The sequence below is a fragment of the Clavelina lepadiformis genome, chromosome 7, assembly GCF_947623445.1.
Source record: "Clavelina lepadiformis chromosome 7, kaClaLepa1.1, whole genome shotgun sequence".
NCBI classification, from domain to species: domain Eukaryota; kingdom Metazoa; phylum Chordata; class Ascidiacea; order Aplousobranchia; family Clavelinidae; genus Clavelina; species Clavelina lepadiformis.
The window spans coordinates 5,137,006-5,157,873 of NC_135246.1; positions in this window are offsets into that span (position 1 = coordinate 5,137,006).

Below are 20,868 nucleotides of genomic sequence, written 5' to 3' on the forward strand. Positions count from 1 at the left end.
TTAGTTAAGTTCTTTTAACGATAACAGACAAACCCTTCATTGGTTAACTGTTATACTTTTATTATTTACTTATTAGACTCTAATAAACATTTTGAGACCAGTTAGAACTTTTAGCAATGTGAATTGCACATTTGGCACCATATTGTTCACAATGTACTTTTTAGGACCTACATAACTAATGTATAGTGCAAATTTTTTAGTTAAGTTCTTTTAACGATAACAGACAAACCTCTCATTGGTTAACTGTTATACTTTTATTATTTACTTATTAGACTCTAATAAACATTTTGAGACCAGTTAGAACGTTTTGCAATGTGAATTGCATATTTAGCACCATATTGTTCACAAGGTACTTTTTAGGACCTATATAACTAATGTATAGTGCAAATTTTTTAGTTAAGTTCTTTTAACGATAACAGACAAACCCTTCATTGGTTAACTGTTATACTTTTATTATTTACTGATTAGACTGTAATAAACATTTTGAGATAATTTAGAACTTTTAGCAATGTGAATTGCACATTTGGCACCATATTGTTCACAGGGTACTTTTTAGGGCCTATATGACTAATGTGTAGTGCAATTTTTTTAGTGAAGTTCTTTTAACGATAACAGACAAACCTCTCATTGGTTAACTGTTATACTTTTATTATTTACTTATTAGACTCTAATAAACATTTTGAGACCAGTTAGAATGTTTTGCAATGTGAATTGCACATTTGGCACCATATTGTTCACAAGGTACTTTTTAGGACCTATATAACTAATGTATAGTGCAAATTTTTTAGTTAAGTTCTTTTAACGATAACAGACAAACCTCTCATTGGTTAACTGTTATACTTTTATTATTTACTTATTAGACTCTAATAAACATTTTGAGACCAGTTAGAACGTTTAGCAATGTGAATTGCACATGTGGCAACATATTGTTCACAATGTACTTTTTAGGAACTAAATAACTAATAAATAGTGCAAATTTTTTAGTTAAGTTCTTTTAACGATAACAGACAAACCTTTCATTGGTTAACTGTTATACTTTTATTATTTACTTATTAGACTCTAATAAACATTTTGAGACCAGTTAGAACTTTTAGCAATGTGAATTGCACATTTGGCACCATATTGTTCACAATGTACTTTTTAGGACCTACATAACTAATGTATAGTGCAAATTTTTTAGTTAAGTTCTTTTAACGATAACAGACAAACCTCTCATTGGTTAACTGTTATACTTTTATTATTTACTTATTAGACTCTAATAAACATTTTGAGACCAGTTAGAACTTTTAGCAATGTGAATTGCACATTTGGCAACATATTGTTCACAATGTACTTTTTAGGAACTAAATAACTAATAAATAGTGCAAATTTTTTAGTTAAGTTCTTTTAACGATAACAGACAAACCTTTCATTGGTTAACTGTTATACTTTTATTATTTACTTATTAGACTCTAATAAACATTTTGAGACCAGTTAGAACTTTTAGCAATGTGAATTGCACATTTGGCACCATATTGTTCACAATGTACTTTTTAGGACCTACATAACTAATGTATAGTGCAAATTTTTTAGTTAAGTTCTTTTAACGATAACAGACAAACCTTTCATTGGTTAACTTTTATACTTTTAATATTTACTTATTAGACTCTAATAAACATTTAGAGACTATTTAGAACTTTTAGCAATGTGAATTGCACATTTGGCACCATATTGTTCACAGGGTTCTTTTTAGGGCCTGAATAACTAATGTATTGTGCAATTTTTTTAGTGAAGTTCTTTTAACGATAACAGACAAACTTCTCATTGGTTTACTGTTATACTTTTATTATTTACTTATTAGACTCTAATAAACATTTTGAGACCAGTTAGAACGTTTTGCAATGTGAATTGCACATTTGGCACCATATTGTTCACAATGTACTTTTTAGGACCTATATAACTAATGTATAGTGCAAATTTTTTAGTTAAGTTATTTTAACGATAACAGATAAACCTCTTGTTTGTTAACTGTTATACTTTTATTATTTACTTATTAGACTCTAATAAACATTTTGAGACCATTTAGAACGTTTTGCAATGTGAATTGCACATTTGGCACCATATTGTTCACAAGCTACTTTTTAGGACTTATGTAACTAATGTATAGTGCAAATTTTTTAGTTAAGTTATTTTAACGATAACAGACAAACCTTTAATTGGTTAACTGTTATACTTTTATTATTTACTTATTAGACTCTAATAAACATTTTGAGACCAGTTAGAACGTTTTGCAATGTGAATTGCACATTTGGCACCATATTGTTCACAATGTACTTTTTAGGACCTATATAACTAATGTATAGTGCAAATTTTTTAGTTAAGTTATTTTAACGATAACAGATAAACCTCTTGTTTGCTAACTGTTATACTTTTATTATTTACGTATTAGACTCTAATAAACATTTTGAGACCAGTTAGAACGTTTTGCAATGTGAATTGCACATTTGGCACCATATTGTTCACAATGTACTTTTTAGGACCTATATAACTAATGTATAGTGCAATTTTTTTAGTTAAGTTATTTTAACGATAACAGATAAACCTCTTGTTTGTTAACTGTTATACTTTTATTATTTACTTATTAGACTCTAATAAACATTTTGAGACCATTTAGAACGTTTTGCAATGTAAATTGCACATTTGGCACCATATTGTTCACAAGCTACTTTTTAGGAACTATGTAACTAATGTATAGTGCAAATGTTTTAGTTAAGTTCTTTTAACGATAACAGACAAACCTTTAATTGGTTAACTGTTATACTTTTATTATTTACTTATTAGACTCTAATAAACATTTTGAGACCAGTTAGAACGTTTTGCAATGTGAATTGCACATTTGGCACCATATTTTTCACAAGGTGTTTTTTAAGACCTATGTAACTAATGTATAGTGCAAATTTTTTAGTTAAGTTCTTTTAACGATAACAGACAAACCTCTCATTGGTTAACTGTTATACTTTTATTATTTACTTATTAGACTCTAATAAACATTTTGAGACCAGTTAGAACTTTTAGCAATGTGAATTGCACATTTGGCACCATATTGTTCACAATGTACTTTTTAGGAACTATATAACTAATGTATAGTGCAAATTTTTTAGTTAAGTTCTTTTAACGATAACAGACAAACCTCTCATTGGTTAACTGTTATACTTTTATTATTTACTTATTAGACTCTAATAAACATTTTGAGACCAGTTAGAATGTTTTGCAATGTGAATTGCATATTTAGCACCATATTGTTCACAAGGTACTTTTTAGGACCTATATAACTAATGTATAGTGCAAATTTTTTAGTTAAGTTCTTTTAACGATAACAGACAAACCTCTCATTGGTTAACTGTTATACTTTTATTATTTACTTATTAGACTCTAATAAACATTTTGAGACCAGTTAGAACGTTTTGCAATGTGAATTGCACATTTGGCACCATATTGTTCACAAGGTAATTTTTAGGACCTATTTAACTAATGTATAGTGCAAATTTTTTAGTTAAGTTCTTTTAACGATAACAGACAAACCTTTCATTGGTTAACTGTTATACTTTTATTATTTACTTATTAGACTCTAATAAACATTTTGAGACCAGTTAGAACTTTTAGCAATGTGAATTGCACATGTGGCAACATATTGTTCACAATGTACTTTTTAGGAACTAAATAACTAATAAATAGTGCAAATTTTTTAGTTAAGTTCTTTTAACGATAACAGACAAACCTTTCATTGGTTAACTGTTATACTTTTATTATTTACTTATTAGACTCTAATAAACATTTTGAGACCAGTTAGAACTTTTAGCAATGTGAATTGCACATTTGGCACCATATTGTTCACAATGTACTTTTTAGGACCTACATAACTAATGTATAGTGCAAATTTTTTAGTTAAGTTCTTTTAACGATAACAGACAAACCTCTCATTGGTTAACTGTTATACTTTTATTATTTACTTATTAGACTCTAATAAACATTTTGAGACCAGTTAGAATGTTTTGCAATGTGAATTGCATATTTAGCACCATATTGTTCACAAGGTACTTTTTAGGACCTATATAACTAATGTATAGTGCAAATTTTTTAGTTAAGTTCTTTTAACGATAACAGACAAACCTCTCATTGGTTAACTGCTATACTTTTATTATTTACTTATTAGACTCTAATAAACATTTTGAGACCAGTTAGAACTTTTAGCAATGTGAATTGCACATTTGGCACCATATTGTTCACAATGTACTTTTTAGGACCTACATAACTAATGTATAGTGCAAATTTTTTAGTTAAGTTCTTTTAACGATAACAGACAAACCTTTCATTGGTTAACTTTTATACTTTTAATATTTACTTATTAGACTCTAATAAACATTTAGAGACTATTTAGAACTTTTAGCAATGTGAATTGCACATTTGGCACCATATTGTTCACAGGGTTCTTTTTAGGGCCTGAATAACTAATGTATTGTGCAATTTTTTTAGTGAAGTTCTTTTAACGATAACAGACAAACTTCTCATTGGTTTACTGTTATACTTTTATTATTTACTTATTAGACTCTAATAAACATTTTGAGACCAGTTAGAACGTTTTGCAATGTGAATTGCACATTTGGCACCATATTGTTCACAATATACTTTTTAGGACCTATATAACTAATGTATAGTGCAAATTTTTTAGTTAAGTTATTTTAACGATAACAGATAAACCTCTTGTTTGTTAACTGTTATACTTTTATTATTTACTTATTAGACTCTAATAAACATTTTGAGACCATTTAGAACGTTTTGCAATGTGAATTGCACATTTGGCACCATATTGTTCACAAGCTACTTTTTAGGACCTATGTAACTAATGTATAGTGCAAATTTTTTAGTTAAGTTATTTTAACGATAACAGACAAACCTTTAATTGGTTAACTGTTATACTTTTATTATTTACTTATTAGACTCTAATAAACATTTTGAGACCAGTTAGAACGTTTTGCAATGTGAATTGCACATTTGGCACCATATTGTTCACAATGTACTTTTTAGGAACTATATAACTAATGTATAGTGCAAATTTTTTAGTTAAGTTATTTTAACGATAACAGATAAACCTCTTGTTTGCTAACTGTTATACTTTTATTATTTACGTATTAGACTCTAATAAACATTTTGAGACCAGTTAGAACGTTTTGCAATGTGAATTGCACATTTGGCACCATATTGTTCACAATGTACTTTTTAGGACCTATATAACTAATGTATAGTGCAAATTTTTTAGTTAAGTTATTTTAACGATAACAGATAAACCTCTTGTTTGTTAACTGTTAAACTTTTATTATTTACTTATTAGACTCTAATAAACATTTTGAGACCATTTAGAACGTTTTGCAATGTAAATTGCACATTTGGCACCATATTGTTCACAAGCTACTTTTTAGGAACTATGTAACTAATGTATAGTGCAAATGTTTTAGTTAAGTTCTTTTAACGATAACAGACAAACCTTTAATTGGTTAACTGTTATACTTTTATTATTTACTTATTAGACTCTAATAAACATTTTGAGACCAGTTAGAACGTTTTGCAATGTGAATTGCACATTTGGCACCATATTTTTCACAAGGTGTTTTTTAAGACCTATGTAACTAATGTATAGTGCAAATTTTTTAGTTAAGTTCTTTTAACGATAACAGACAAACCTCTCATTGGTTAACTGTTATACTTTTATTATTTACTTATTAGACTCTAATAAACATTTTGAGACCAGTTAGAACTTTTAGCAATGTGAATTGCACATTTGGCACCATATTGTTCACAATGTACTTTTTAGGAACTATATAACTAATGTATAGTGCAAATTTTTTAGTTAAGTTCTTTTAACGATAACAGACAAACCTCTCATTGGTTAACTGTTATACTTTTATTATTTACTTATTAGACTCTAATAAACATTTTGAGACCAGTTAGAATGTTTTGCAATGTGAATTGCATATTTAGCACCATATTGTTCACAAGGTACTTTTTAGGACCTATATAACTAATGTATAGTGCAAATTTTTTAGTTAAGTTCTTTTAACGATAACAGACAAACCTCTCATTGGTTAACTGTTATACTTTTATTATTTACTTATTAGACTCTAATAAACATTTTGAGACCAGTTAGAACGTTTTGCAATGTGAATTGCACATTTGGCACCATATTGTTCACAAGGTAATTTTTAGGACCTATTTAACTAATGTATAGTGCAAATTTTTTAGTTAAGTTCTTTTAACGATAACAGACAAACCTTTCATTGGTTAACTGTTATACTTTTATTATTTACTTATTAGACTCTAATAAACATTTTGAGACCAGTTAGAAATTTTAACAATGTGAATTGCACATTTGGCACCATATTGTTCACAAGGTACTTTTTAGGACCTATATAACTAATGTATAGTGCAAATTTTTTAGTTAAGTACTTTTAACGATAACAGACAAACCTCTCATTGGTTAACTGTTATACTTTTATTATTTACTTATTAGACTCTAATAAACATTTTGAGACCAGTTAGAACTTTTAGCAATGTGAATTGCACATTTGGCAACATATTGTTCACAATGTACTTTTTAGGAACTAAATAACTAATAAATAGTGCAAATTTTTTAGTTAAGTTCTTTTAACGATAACAGACAAACCTTTCATTGGTTAACTGTTATACTTTTATTATTTACTTATTAGACTCTAATAAACATTTTGAGACCAGTTAGAACTTTTAGCAATGTGAATTGCACATTTGGCACCATATTGTTCACAATGTACTTTTTAGGACCTACATAACTAATGTATAGTGCAAATTTTTTAGTTAAGTTCTTTTAACGATAACAGACAAACCTTTCATTGGTTAACTTTTATACTTTTAATATTTACTTATTAGACTCTAATAAACATTTAGAGACTATTTAGAACTTTTAGCAATGTGAATTGCACATTTGGCACCATATTGTTCACAGGGTTCTTTTTAGGGCCTGAATAACTAATGTATTGTGCAATTTTTTTAGTGAAGTTCTTTTAACGATAACAGACAAACTTCTCATTGGTTTACTGTTATACTTTTATTATTTACTTATTAGACTCTAATAAACATTTTGAGACCAGTTAGAACGTTTTGCAATGTGAATTGCACATTTGGCACCATATTGTTCACAATATACTTTTTAGGACCTATATAACTAATGTATAGTGCAAATTTTTTAGTTAAGTTCTTTTAACGATAACAGATAAACCTCTTGTTTGTTAACGGTTATACTTTTATTATTTACTTATTAGACTCTAATAAACATTTTGAGACCATTTAGAACGTTTTGCAATGTGAATTGCACATTTGGCACCATATTGTTCACAAGGTACTTTTTAGGACCTATGTAACTAATGTATAGTGCAAATTTTTTAGTTAAGTTATTTTAACGATAACAGACAAACCTTTAATTGGTTAACTGTTATACTTTTATTATTTACTTATTAGACTCTAATAAACATTTTGAGACCAGTTAGAACGTTTTGCAATGTGAATTGCACATTTGGCACCATATTGTTCACAATGTACTTTTTAGGACCTATATAACTAATGTATAGTGCAAATTTTTTAGTTAAGTTATTTTAACGATAACAGATAAACCTCTTGTTTGCTAACTGTTATACTTTTATTATTTACGTATTAGACTCTAATAAACATTTTGAGACCAGTTAGAACGTTTTGCAATGTGAATTGCACATTTGGCACCATATTGTTCACAATGTACTTTTTAGGACCTATATAACTAATGTATAGTGCAAATTTTTTAGTTAAATTATTTTAACGATAACAGATAAACCTCTTGTTTGTTAACTGTTATACTTTTATTATTTACTTATTAGACTCTAATAAACATTTTGAGACCATTTAGAACGTTTTGCAATGTGAATTGCACATTTGGCACCATATTGTTCACAAGCTAATTTTTAGGAACTATGTAACTAATGTATAGTGCAAATGTTTTAGTTAAGTTCTTTTAACGATAACAGACAAACCTTTAATTGGTTAACTGTTATACTTTTATTATTTACTTATTAGACTCTAATAAACATTTTGAGACCAGTTAGAACGTTTTGCAATGTGAATTGCACATTTGGCACCATATTGTTCACAAGGTACTTTTTAGGACCTATATAACTAATGTATAGTGCAAATTTTTTAGTTAAGTTCTTTTAACGATAACAGACAAACCTTTCATTGGTTAACTGTTATACTTTTATTATTAACTTATTAGACTCTAATAAACAGTTTGAGACCAGTTAGAATGTTTTGCAATGTGAATTGCACATTTGGCACCATATTGTTCACAAGGTACTTTTTAGGACCTATATAACTAATGTATAGTGCAAATTTTTTAGTTAAGTTCTTTTAACGATAACAGACAAACCTCTCATTGGTTAACTGTTATACTTTTATTATTTACTTATTAGACTCTAATAAACATTTTGAGACCAGTTAGAACTTTTAGCAATGTGAATTGCACATTTGGCAACATATTGTTCACAATGTACTTTTTAGGAACTAAATAACTAATAAATAGTGCAAATTTTTTAGTTAAGTTCTTTTAACGATAACAGACAAACCCTTCATTGGTTAACTGTTATACTTTTATTATTTACTTATTAGACTCTAATAAACATTTTGAGACCAGTTAGAATGTTTTGCAATGTGAATTGCACATTTGGCACCATATTGTTCACAAGGTACTTTTTAGGACCTATATAACTAATGTATAGTGCAAATTTTTTAGTTAAATTCTTTTAACGATAACAGACAAACCTCTCATTGGTTAACTGTTATACTTTTATTATTTACTTATTAGACTCTAATAAACATTTTGAGACCAATTAGAACTTTTAGCAATGTGAATTGCACATTTGGCAACATATTGTTCACAATGTACTTTTTAGGAACTAAATAACTAATAAATAGTGCAAATTTTTTAGTTAAGTTCTTTTAACGATAACAGACAAACCTCTCATTGGTTAACTGTTATACTTTTATTATTTACTTATTAGACTCTAATAAACATTTTGAGACCAGTTAGAACTTTTAGCAATGTGAATTGCACATTTGGCACCATATTGTTCACAATGTACTTTTTGGGACCTATATAACTAATGTATAGTGCAAATTTTTTAGTTAAGTTCTTTTAACGATAACAGACAAACCTCTAATTGGTTAACTGTTATACTTTTATTATTTACTTATTAGACTCTAATAAACATTTTGAGACCAGTTAAAATGTTTTGCAATGTGAATTGCACATTTGGCACCATATTGTTCACAAGGTACTTTTTAGGACCTATATAACTAATGTATAGTGCAAATTTTTTAGTTAAGTTCTTTTAACGATAACAGACAAACCTCTCATTGGTTAACTTTTATACTTTTATTATTTACTTATTAGACTCTAATAAACATTTTGGGACCAGTTACAACGTTTTGCAACGTGAATTGCACATTTGGCACCATATTGTTCACAAGGTACTTTTTAGGACCTATATAACTAATGTATAGTGCAAATTTTTTAGTTAAGTTCTTTCAACGATAACAGACAAACCTTTTATTGGTTAACTGTTATACTTTTATTATTTACGTATTAGACTCTAATAAACATTTTGAGACCAGTTAGAACGTTTTGCAATGTGAATTGCACATTTGGCACCATATTGTTCACAAGGTACTTTTTAGGACCTATATAACTAATGTATAGTGCAAATTTTTTAGTTAAGTTCTTTTAACGATAACAGACAAACCTTTCATTGGTTAACTGTTATACTTTTATTATTTACTTATTAGACTCTAATAAACATTTTGAGACCAGTTAGAACGTTTTGCAATGTGAATTGCACATGTAGCACCATATTGTTCACAAGGTACTTTTTAGGACCTATGTAACTAATGTATAGTGCAATTTTTTTAGTTAAGTTCTTTTAACGATAACAGACAAACCTCTCATTGGTTAACTGTTATACTTTTATTATTTACTTATTAGACTCTAATAAACATTTTGAGACCAGTTAGAACGTTTTGCAATATGAATTGCACATTTGGCACCATATTGTTCACAAGGTACTTTTTAGGAACTATATAACTAATGTATAGTGCAAATTTTTTAGTTAAGTTCTTTTAACGATAACAGACAAACCTCTCATTGGTTAACTGTTATACTTTTATTATTTACTTATTAGACTCTAATAAACATTTTGAGACCAGTTAGAACGTTTTGCAATGTGAATTGCACATTTGGCACCATATTGTTCACAAGGTACTTTTTAGGACCTATATAACTAATGTATAGTGCAAATTTTTTAGTTAAGTTCTTTTAACGATAACAGACAAACCTTTCATTGGTTAACTGTTATACTTTTATTATTAACTTATTAGACTCTAATAAACATTTTGAGACCAGTTAGAATGTTTTGCAATGTGAATTGCACATTTGGCACCATATTGTTCACAAGGTACTTTTTAGGACCTATATAACTAATGTATAGTGCAAATTTTTTAGTTAAGTTCTTTTAACGATAACAGACAAACCTCTCATTGGTTAACTGTTATACTTTTATTATTTACTTATTAGACTCTAATAAACATTTTGAGACCAGTTAGAACTTTTAGCAATGTGAATTGCACATGTGGCAACATATTGTTCACAATGTACTTTTTAGGAACTAAATAACTAATAAATAGTGCAAATTTTTTAGTTAAGTTCTTTTAACGATAACAGACAAACCTTTCATTGGTTAACTGTTATACTTTTATTATTTACTTATTAGACTCTAATAAACATTTTGAGACCAGTTAGAACTTTTAGCAATGTGAATTGCACATTTGGCACCATATTGTTCACAATGTACTTTTTAGGACCTACATAACTAATGTATAGTGCAAATTTTTTAGTTAAGTTCTTTTAACGATAACAGACAAACCTCTCATTGGTTAACTGTTATACTTTTATTATTTACTTATTAGACTCTAATAAACATTTTGAGACCAGTTAGAATGTTTTGCAATGTGAATTGCATATTTAGCACCATATTGTTCACAAGGTACTTTTTAGGACCTATATAACTAATGTATAGTGCAAATTTTTTAGTTAAGTTCTTTTAACGATAACAGACAAACCTCTCATTGGTTAACTGTTATACTTTTATTATTTACTTATTAGACTCTAATAAACATTTTGAGACCAGTTAGAACGTTTTGCAATGTGAATTGCACATTTGGCACCATATTGTTCACAAGGTAATTTTTAGGACCTATTTAACTAATGTATAGTGCAAATTTTTTAGTTAAGTTCTTTTAACGATAACAGACAAACCTTTCATTGGTTAACTGTTATACTTTTATTATTTACTTATTAGACTCTAATAAACATTTTGAGACCAGTTAGAAATTTTAACAATGTGAATTGCACATTTGGCACCATATTGTTCACAAGGTACTTTTTAGGACCTATATAACTAATGTATAGTGCAAATTTTTTAGTTAAGTTCTTTTAACGATAACAGACAAACCTCTCATTGGTTAACTGTTATACTTTTATTATTTACTTATTAGACTCTAATAAACATTTTGAGACCAGTTAGAACTTTTAGCAATGTGAATTGCACATTTGGCAACATATTGTTCACAATGTACTTTTTAGGAACTAAATAACTAATAAATAGTGCAAATTTTTTAGTTAAGTTCTTTTAACGATAACATACAAACCTTTCATTGGTTAACTGTTATACTTTTATTATTTACTTATTAGACTCTAATAAACATTTTGAGACCAGTTAGAACTTTTAGCAATGTGAATTGCACATTTGGCACCATATTGTTCACAATGTACTTTTTAGGACCTACATAACTAATGTATAGTGCAAATTTTTTAGTTAAGTTCTTTTAACGATAACAGACAAACCTTTCATTGGTTAACTTTTATACTTTTAATATTTACTTATTAGACTCTAATAAACATTTTGAGACTATTTAGAACTTTTAGCAATGTGAATTGCACATTTGGCACCATATTGTTCACAGGGTTCTTTTTAGGGCCTGAATAACTAATGTATTGTGCAATTTTTTTAGTGAAGTTTTTTTAACGATAACAGACAAACTTCTCATTGGTTTACTGTTATACTTTTATTATTTACTTATTAGACTCTAATAAACATTTTGAGACCAGTTAGAACGTTTTGCAATGTGAATTGCACATTTGGCACCATATTGTTCACAATGTACTTTTTAGGACCTATATAACTAATGTATAGTGCAAATTTTTTAGTTAAGTTATTTTAACGATAACAGATAAACCTCTCATTTGTTAACTGTTATACTTTTATTATTTACTTATTAGACTCTAATAAACATTTTGAGACCATTTAGAACGTTTTGCAATGTGAATTGCACATTTGGCACCATATTGTTCACAAGCTACTTTTTAGGACCTATGTAACTAATGTATAGTGCAAATTTTTTAGTTAAGTTATTTTAACGATAACAGACAAACCTTTAATTGGTTAACTGTTATACTTTTATTATTTACTTATTAGACTCTAATAAACATTTTGAGACCAGTTAGAACGTTTTGCAATGTGAATTGCACATTTGGCACCATATTGTTCACAATGTACTTTTTAGGACCTATATAACTAATGTATAGTGCAAATTTTTAGTTAAGTTATTTTAACGATAACAGATAAACCTCTTGTTTGCTAACTGTTATACTTTTATTATTTACGTATTAGACTCTAATAAACATTTTGAGACCAGTTAGAACGTTTTGCAATGTGAATTGCACATTTGGCACCATATTTTTCACAAGGTGTTTTTTAAGACCTATTTAACTAATGTATAGTGCACATTTTTTAGTTAAGTTCTTTTAACGATAACAGACAAACCTCTCATTGGTTAACTGTTATACTTTTATTATTTACTTATTAGACTCTAATAAACATTTTGAGACCAGTTAGAACTTTTAGCAATGTGAATTGCACATTTGGCACCATATTGTTCACAATGTACTTTTTAGGAACTATATAACAAATGTATAGTGCAAATGTTTTAGTTAAGTTCTTTTAACGATAACAGACAAACCTTTCATTGGTTAACTGTTATACTTTTATTATTTACGTATTAGACTCTAATAAACATTTTGAGACCAGTTAGAACGTTTTGCAATGTGAATTGCACATTTGGCACCATATTGTTCACAAGGTACTTTTTAGGACCTATATAACTAATGTATAGTGCAAATTTTTTAGTTAAATTCTTTTAACGATAACAGACAAACCTCTCATTGGTTAACTGTTATACTTTTATTATTTACTTATTAGACTCTAATAAACATTTTGAGACCAGTTAGAACTTTTAGCAATGTGAATTGCACATTTGGCAACATATTGTTCACAATGTACTTTTTAGGAACTAAATAACTAATAAATAGTGCAAATTTTTTAGTTAAGTTCTTTTAACGATAACAGACAAACCTCTCATTGGTTAACTGTTATACTTTTATTATTTACTTATTAGACTCTAATAAACATTTTGAGACCAGTTAGAACGTTTTGCAATGTGAATTGCACATGTGGCACCATATTGTTCACAAGGTACTTTTTAGGACCTATGTAACTAATGTATAGTGCAATTTTTTTAGTTAAGTTCTTTTAACGATAACAGACAAACCTTTCATTGGTTAACTGTTATACTTTTATTATTTACTTATTAGACTCTAATAAACATTTTGAGACCAGTTAGAATGTTTTGCAATGTGAATTGCACATTTGGCACCATATTGTTCACAAGGTACTTTTTAGGACCTATATAACTAATGTATAGTGCAAATTTTTTAGTTAAGTTCTTTTAACGATAACAGACAAACCTCTCATTGGTTAACTGTTATACTTTTATTATTTACTTATTAGACTCTAATAAACATTTTGAGACCAGTTAGAACTTTTAGCAATGTGAATTGCACATTTGGCAACATATTGTTCACAATGTACTTTTTAGGAACTAAATAACTAATAAATAGTGCAAATTTTTTAGTTAAGTTCTTTTAACGATAACAGACAAACCCTTCATTGGTTAACTGTTATACTTTTATTATTTACTTATTAGACTCTAATAAACATTTTGAGACCAGTTAGAACTTTTAGCAATGTGAATTGCACATTTGGCACCATATTGTTCACAATGTACTTTTTAGGACCTACATAACTAATGTATAGTGCAAATTTTTTAGTTAAGTTCTTTTAACGATAACAGACAAACCTCTCATTGGTTAACTGTTATACTTTTATTATTTACTTATTAGACTCTAATAAACATTTTGAGACCAGTTAGAATGTTTTGCAATGTGAATTGCATATTTAGCACCATATTGTTCACAAGGTACTTTTTAGGACCTATATAACTAATGTATAGTGCAAATTTTTTAGTTAAGTTCTTTTAACGATAACAGACAAACCTTTCATTGGTTAACTGTTATACTTTTATTATTTACTTATTAGACTCTAATAAACATTTTGAGACCAGTTAGAACGTTTTGCAATGTGAATTGCACATTTGGCACCATATTGTTCACAATGTACTTTTTAGGACCTATATAACTAATGTATAGTGCAAATTTTTTAGTTAAGTTATTTTAACGATAACAGACAAACCTCTTGTTTGTTAACTGTTATACTTTTATTATTTACTTATTAGACTCTAATAAACATTTTGAGACCAGTTAGAACGTTTTGCAATGTGAATTGCACATTTGGCACCATATTGTTCACAATGTACTTTTTAGGACCTATATAACTAATGTATAGTGCAAATTTTTTAGTTAAGTTCTTTTAACGATAACAGACAAACCTTTCATTGGTTAACTTTTATACTTTTATTATTTACTTATTAGACTCTAATAAACATTTTGAGACCATTTAGAACTTTTAGCAATGTGAATTGCACATTTGGCACCATATTGTTCACAGGGTACTTTTTAGGACCTATATGACTAATGTGTAGTGCAATTTTTTTAGTGAAGTTCTTTTAACGATAACAGACAAACCTCTCATTGGTTAACTGTTATACTTTTATTATTTACTTATTAGACTCTAATAAACATTTTGAGACCAGTTAGAATGTTTTGCAATGTGAATTGCACATTTAGCACCATATTGCTCACAAGGTACTTTTTAGGACCTATATAACTAATGTATAGTGCAAATTTTTTAGTTAAGTTCTTTTAACGATAACAGACAAACCTTTCATTGGTTAACTGTTATACTTTTATTATTTACTTATTAGACTCTAATAAACATTTTGAGACCAGTTAGAACGTTTTGCAATGTGAATTGCACATGTGGCACCATATTGTTCACAATATACTTTTTAGGACCTATATAACTAATGTATAGTGCAAATTTTTTAGTTAAGTTATTTTAACGATAACAGACAAACCTCTTGTTTGTTAACTGTTATACTTTTATTATTTACTTATTAGACTCTAATAAACATTTTGAGACCATTTAGAACGTTTTGCAATGTGAATTGCACATTTGGCACCATATTGTTCACAAGCTACTTTTTAGGACCTATGTAACTAATGTATGGTGCAAATTTTTTAGTTAAGTTATTTTAACGATAACAGACAAACCTTTAATTGGTTAACTGTTATACTTTTATTATTTACTTATTAGACTCTAATAAACATTTTGAGACCAGTTAGAACGTTTTGCAATGTGAATTGCACATTTGGCACCATATTGTTCACAATGTACTTTTTAGGACCTATATAACTAATGTATAGTGCAAATTTTTTAGTTAAGTTATTTTAACGATAACAGATAAACCTCTTGTTTGCTAACTGTTATACTTTTATTATTTACGTATTAGACTCTAATAAACATTTTGAGACCAGTTAGAACGTTTTGCAATGTGAATTGCACATTTGGCACCATATTGTTCACAATGTACTTTTTAGGACCTATATAACTAATAAATAGTGCAAATTTTTTAGTTAAGTTCTTTTAACGATAACAGACAAACCTCTCATTGGTTAACTGTTATACTTTTATTATTTACTTATTAGACTCTAATAAACATTTTGAGACCAGTTAGAACTTTTAGCAATGTGAATTGCACATTTGGCACCATATTGTTCACAATGTACTTTTTAGGAACTATATAACTAATGTGTAGTGCAAATTTTTTAGTTAAGTTCTTTTAACGATAACAGACAAACCTTTCATTGGTTAACTGTTATACTTTTATTATTTACGTATTAGACTCTAATAAACATTTTGAGACCAGTTAGAACGTTTTGCAATGTGAATTGCACATTTGGCACCATATTGTTCACAAGGTACTTTTTAGGACCTATATAACTAATGTATAGTGCAAATTTTTTAGTTAAGTTCTTTTAACGATAAGAGACAAACCTTTCATTGGTTAACTGTTATACTTTTATTATTTACTTATTAGACTCTAATAAACATTTTGAGACCAGTTAGAAATTTTAACAATGTGAATTGCACATTTGGCACCATATTGTTTACAAGGTACTTTTTAGGACCTATATAACTAATGTATAGTGCAAATTTTTTAGTTAAATTCTTTTAACGATAACAGACAAACCTCTCATTGGTTAACTGTTATACTTTTATTATTTACTTATTAGACTCTAATAAACATTTTGAGACCAGTTAGAACTTTTAGCAATGTGAATTGCACATTTGGCAACATATTGCTCACAATGTACTTTTTAGGAACTAAATAACTAATAAATAGTGCAAATTTTTTAGTTAAGTTCTTTTAACGATAACAGACAAACCTCTCATTGGTTAACTGTTATACTTTTATTATTTACTTATTAGACTCTAATAAACATTTTGAGACCAGTTAGAACTTTTAGCAATGTGAATTGCACATTTGGCACCATATTGTTCACAATGTACTTTTTGGGACCTACATAACTAATGTATAGTGCAAATTTTTTAGTTAAGTTCTTTTAACGATAACAGACAAACCTTTCATTGGTTAACTTTTATACTTTTATTATTTACTTATTAGACTCTAATAAACATTTTGAGACTATTTAGAACTTTTAGCAATGTGAATTGCACATTTGGCACTATATTGTTCACAGGGTACTTTTTAAGGCCTATATAACTAATGTGTAGTGCAATTTTTTTAGTGAAGTTCTTTTAACGATAACAGACAAACCTCTCATTGGTTAACTGTTATACTTTTATTATTTACTTATTAGACTCTAATAAACATTTTGAGACCAGTTAGAATGTTTTGCAATGTGAATTGCACATTTAGCACCATATTGTTCTCAAGGTACTTTTTAGGACCTATATAACTAATGTATAGTGCAAATTTTTTAGTTAAGTTCTTTTAACGATAACAGACAAACCTTTCATTGGTTAACTGTTATACTTTTATTATTTACTTATTAGACTCTAATAAACATTTTGAGACCAGTTAGAACTTTTAGCAATGTGAATTGCACATTTGGCACCATATTGTTCACAATGTACTTTTTAGGACCTACATAACTAATGTATAGTGCAAATTTTTTAGTTAAGTTCTTTTAACGATAACAGACAAACCTCTCATTGGTTAACTGTTATACTTTTATTATTTACTTATTAGACTCTAATAAACATTTTGAGACCAGTTAGAATGTTTTGCAATGTGAATTGCATATTTAGCACCATATTGTTCACAAGGTACTTTTTAGGACCTATATAACTAATGTATAGTGCAAATTTTTTAGTTAAGTTCTTTTAACGATAACAGACAAACCTCTCATTGGTTAACTGTTATACTTTTATTATTTACTTATTAGACTCTAATAAACATTTTGAGACCAGTTAGAACGTTTTGCAATGTGAATTGCACATTTGGCACCATATTGTTCACAAGGTAATTTTTAGGACCTATTTAACTAATGTATAGTGCAAATTTTTTAGTTAAGTTCTTTTAACGATAACAGACAAACCTCTCATTGGTTAACTGTTATACTTTTATTATTTACTTATTAGACTCTAATAAACATTTTGAGACCAGTTAGAACTTTTAGCAATGTGAATTGCACATTTGGCACCATATTGTTCACAATGTACTTTTTGGGACCTACATAACTAATGTATAGTGCAAATTTTTTAGTTAAGTTCTTTTAACGATAACAGACAAACCTTTAATTGGTTAACTTTTATACTTTTATTATTTACTTATTAGACTCTAATAAACATTTTGAGACTATTTAGAACTTTTAGCAATGTGAATTGCACATTTGGCACTATATTGTTCACAGGGTACTTTTTAAGGCCTATACAACTAATGTGTAGTGCAATTTTTTTAGTGAAGTTCTTTTAACGATAACAGACAAACCTCTCATTGGTTAACTGTTATACTTTTATTATTTACTTATTAGACTCTAATAAACATTTTGAGACCAGTTAGAATGTTTTGCAATGTGAATTGCACATTTAGCACCATATTGTTCACAAGGTACTTTTTAGGACCTATATAACTAATGTATAGTGCAAATTTTTTAGTTAAGTTCTTTTAACGATAACAGACAAACCTTTCATTGGTTAACTGTTATACTTTTATTATTTACTTATTAGACTCTAATAAACATTTTGAGACCAGTTACAACTTTTAGCAATGTGAATTGCACATTTGGCACCATATTGTTCACAATGTACTTTTTAGGACCTACATAACTAATGTATAGTGCAAATTTTTTAGTTAAGTTCTTTTAACGATAACAGACAAACCTCTCATTGGTTAACTGTTATACTTTTATTATTTACTTATTAGACTCTAATAAACATTTTGAGACCAGTTAGAATGTTTTGCAATGTGAATTGCATATTTAGCACCATATTGTTCACAATGTACTTTTTAGGACCTATATAACTAATGTATAGTGCAAATTTTTTAGTTAAGTTCTTTTAACGATAACAGACAAACCTCTCATTGGTTAACTGTTATACTTTTATTATTTACTTATTAGACTCTAATAAACATTTTGAGACCAGTTAGAACGTTTTGCAATGTGAATTGCACATTTGGCACCATATTGTTCACAAGGTACTTTTTAGGACCTATTTAACTAATGTATAGTGCAAATTTTTTAGTTAAGTTCTTTTAACGATAACAGACAAACCTCTCATTGGTTAACTGTTATACTTTTATTATTTACTTATTAGACTCTAATAAACATTTTGAGACCAGTTAGAACGTTTTGCAATGTGAATTGCACATTTGGCACCATATTGTTCACAATGTACTTTTTAGGACCTATATAACTAATGTATAGTGCAAATTTTTTAGTTAAGTTATTTTAACGATAACAGACAAACTTCTTGTTTGTTAACTGTTATACTTTTATTATTTACTTATTAGACTCTAATAAACATTTTGAGACCAGTTAGAACGTTTTGCAATGTGAATTGCACATTTGGCACCATATTGTTCACAATGTACTTTTTAGGACCTATATAACTAATGTATAGTGCAAATTTTTTAGTTAAGTTCTTTTAACGATAACAGACAAACCTTTCATTGGTTAACTTTTATACTTTTATTATTTACTTATTAGACTCTAATAAACATTTTGAGACCATTTAGAACTTTTAGCAATGTGAATTGCACATTTGGCACCATATTGTTCACAGGGTACTTTTTAGGACCTATATGACTAATGTGTAGTGCAATTTTTTTAGTTAAGTTCTTTTAACGATAACAGACAAACCTCTCATTGGTTAACTGTTATACTTTTATTATTTACTTATTAGACTCTAATAAACATTTTGAGACCAGTTAGAATGTTTTGCAATGTGAATTGCACATTTAGCACCATATTGTTCACAAGGTACTTTTTAGGACCTATATAACTAATGTATAGTGCAAATTTTTTAGTTAAGTTCTTTTAACGATAACAGACAAACCTTTCATTGGTTAACTGTTATACTTTTATTATTTACTTATTAGACTCTAATAAACATTTTGAGACCAGTTAGAACGTTTTGCAATGTGAATTGCACATGTGGCACCATATTGTTCACAATATACTTTTTAGGACCTATATAACTAATGTATAGTGCAAATTTTTTAGTTAAGTTATTTTAACGATAACAGATAAACCTCTTGTTTGTTAACTGTTATACTTTTATTATTTACTTATTAGACTCTAATAAACATTTTGAGACCAGTTAGAACGTTTTGCAATGTGAATTGCACATTTGGCACCATATTGTTCACAATGTACTTTTTAGGACCTATATAACTAATAAATAGTGCAAATTTTTTAGTTAAGTTCTTTTAACGATAACAGACAAACCTCTCATTGGTTAACTGTTATACTTTTATTATTTACTTATTAGACTCTAATAAACATTTTGAGACCAGTTAGAACTTTTAGCAATGTGAATTGCACATTTGGCACCATATTGTTCACAATGTACTTTTTAGGAACTATATAACTAATGTATAGTGCAAATTTTTTAGTTAAGTTCTTTTAACGATAAGAGACAAACCTTTCATTGGTTAACTGTTATACTTTTATTATTTACTTATTAGACTCTAATAAACATTTTGAGACCAGTTAGAACGTTTTGCAATGTGAATTGCACATGTGGCACCATATTGTTCACAATATACTTTTTAGGACCTATATAACTAATGTATAGTGCAAATTTTTTAGTTAAGTTATTTTAACGATAACAGACAAACCTCTTGTTTGTTAACTGTTATACTTTTATTATTTACTTATTAGACTCTAATAAACATTTT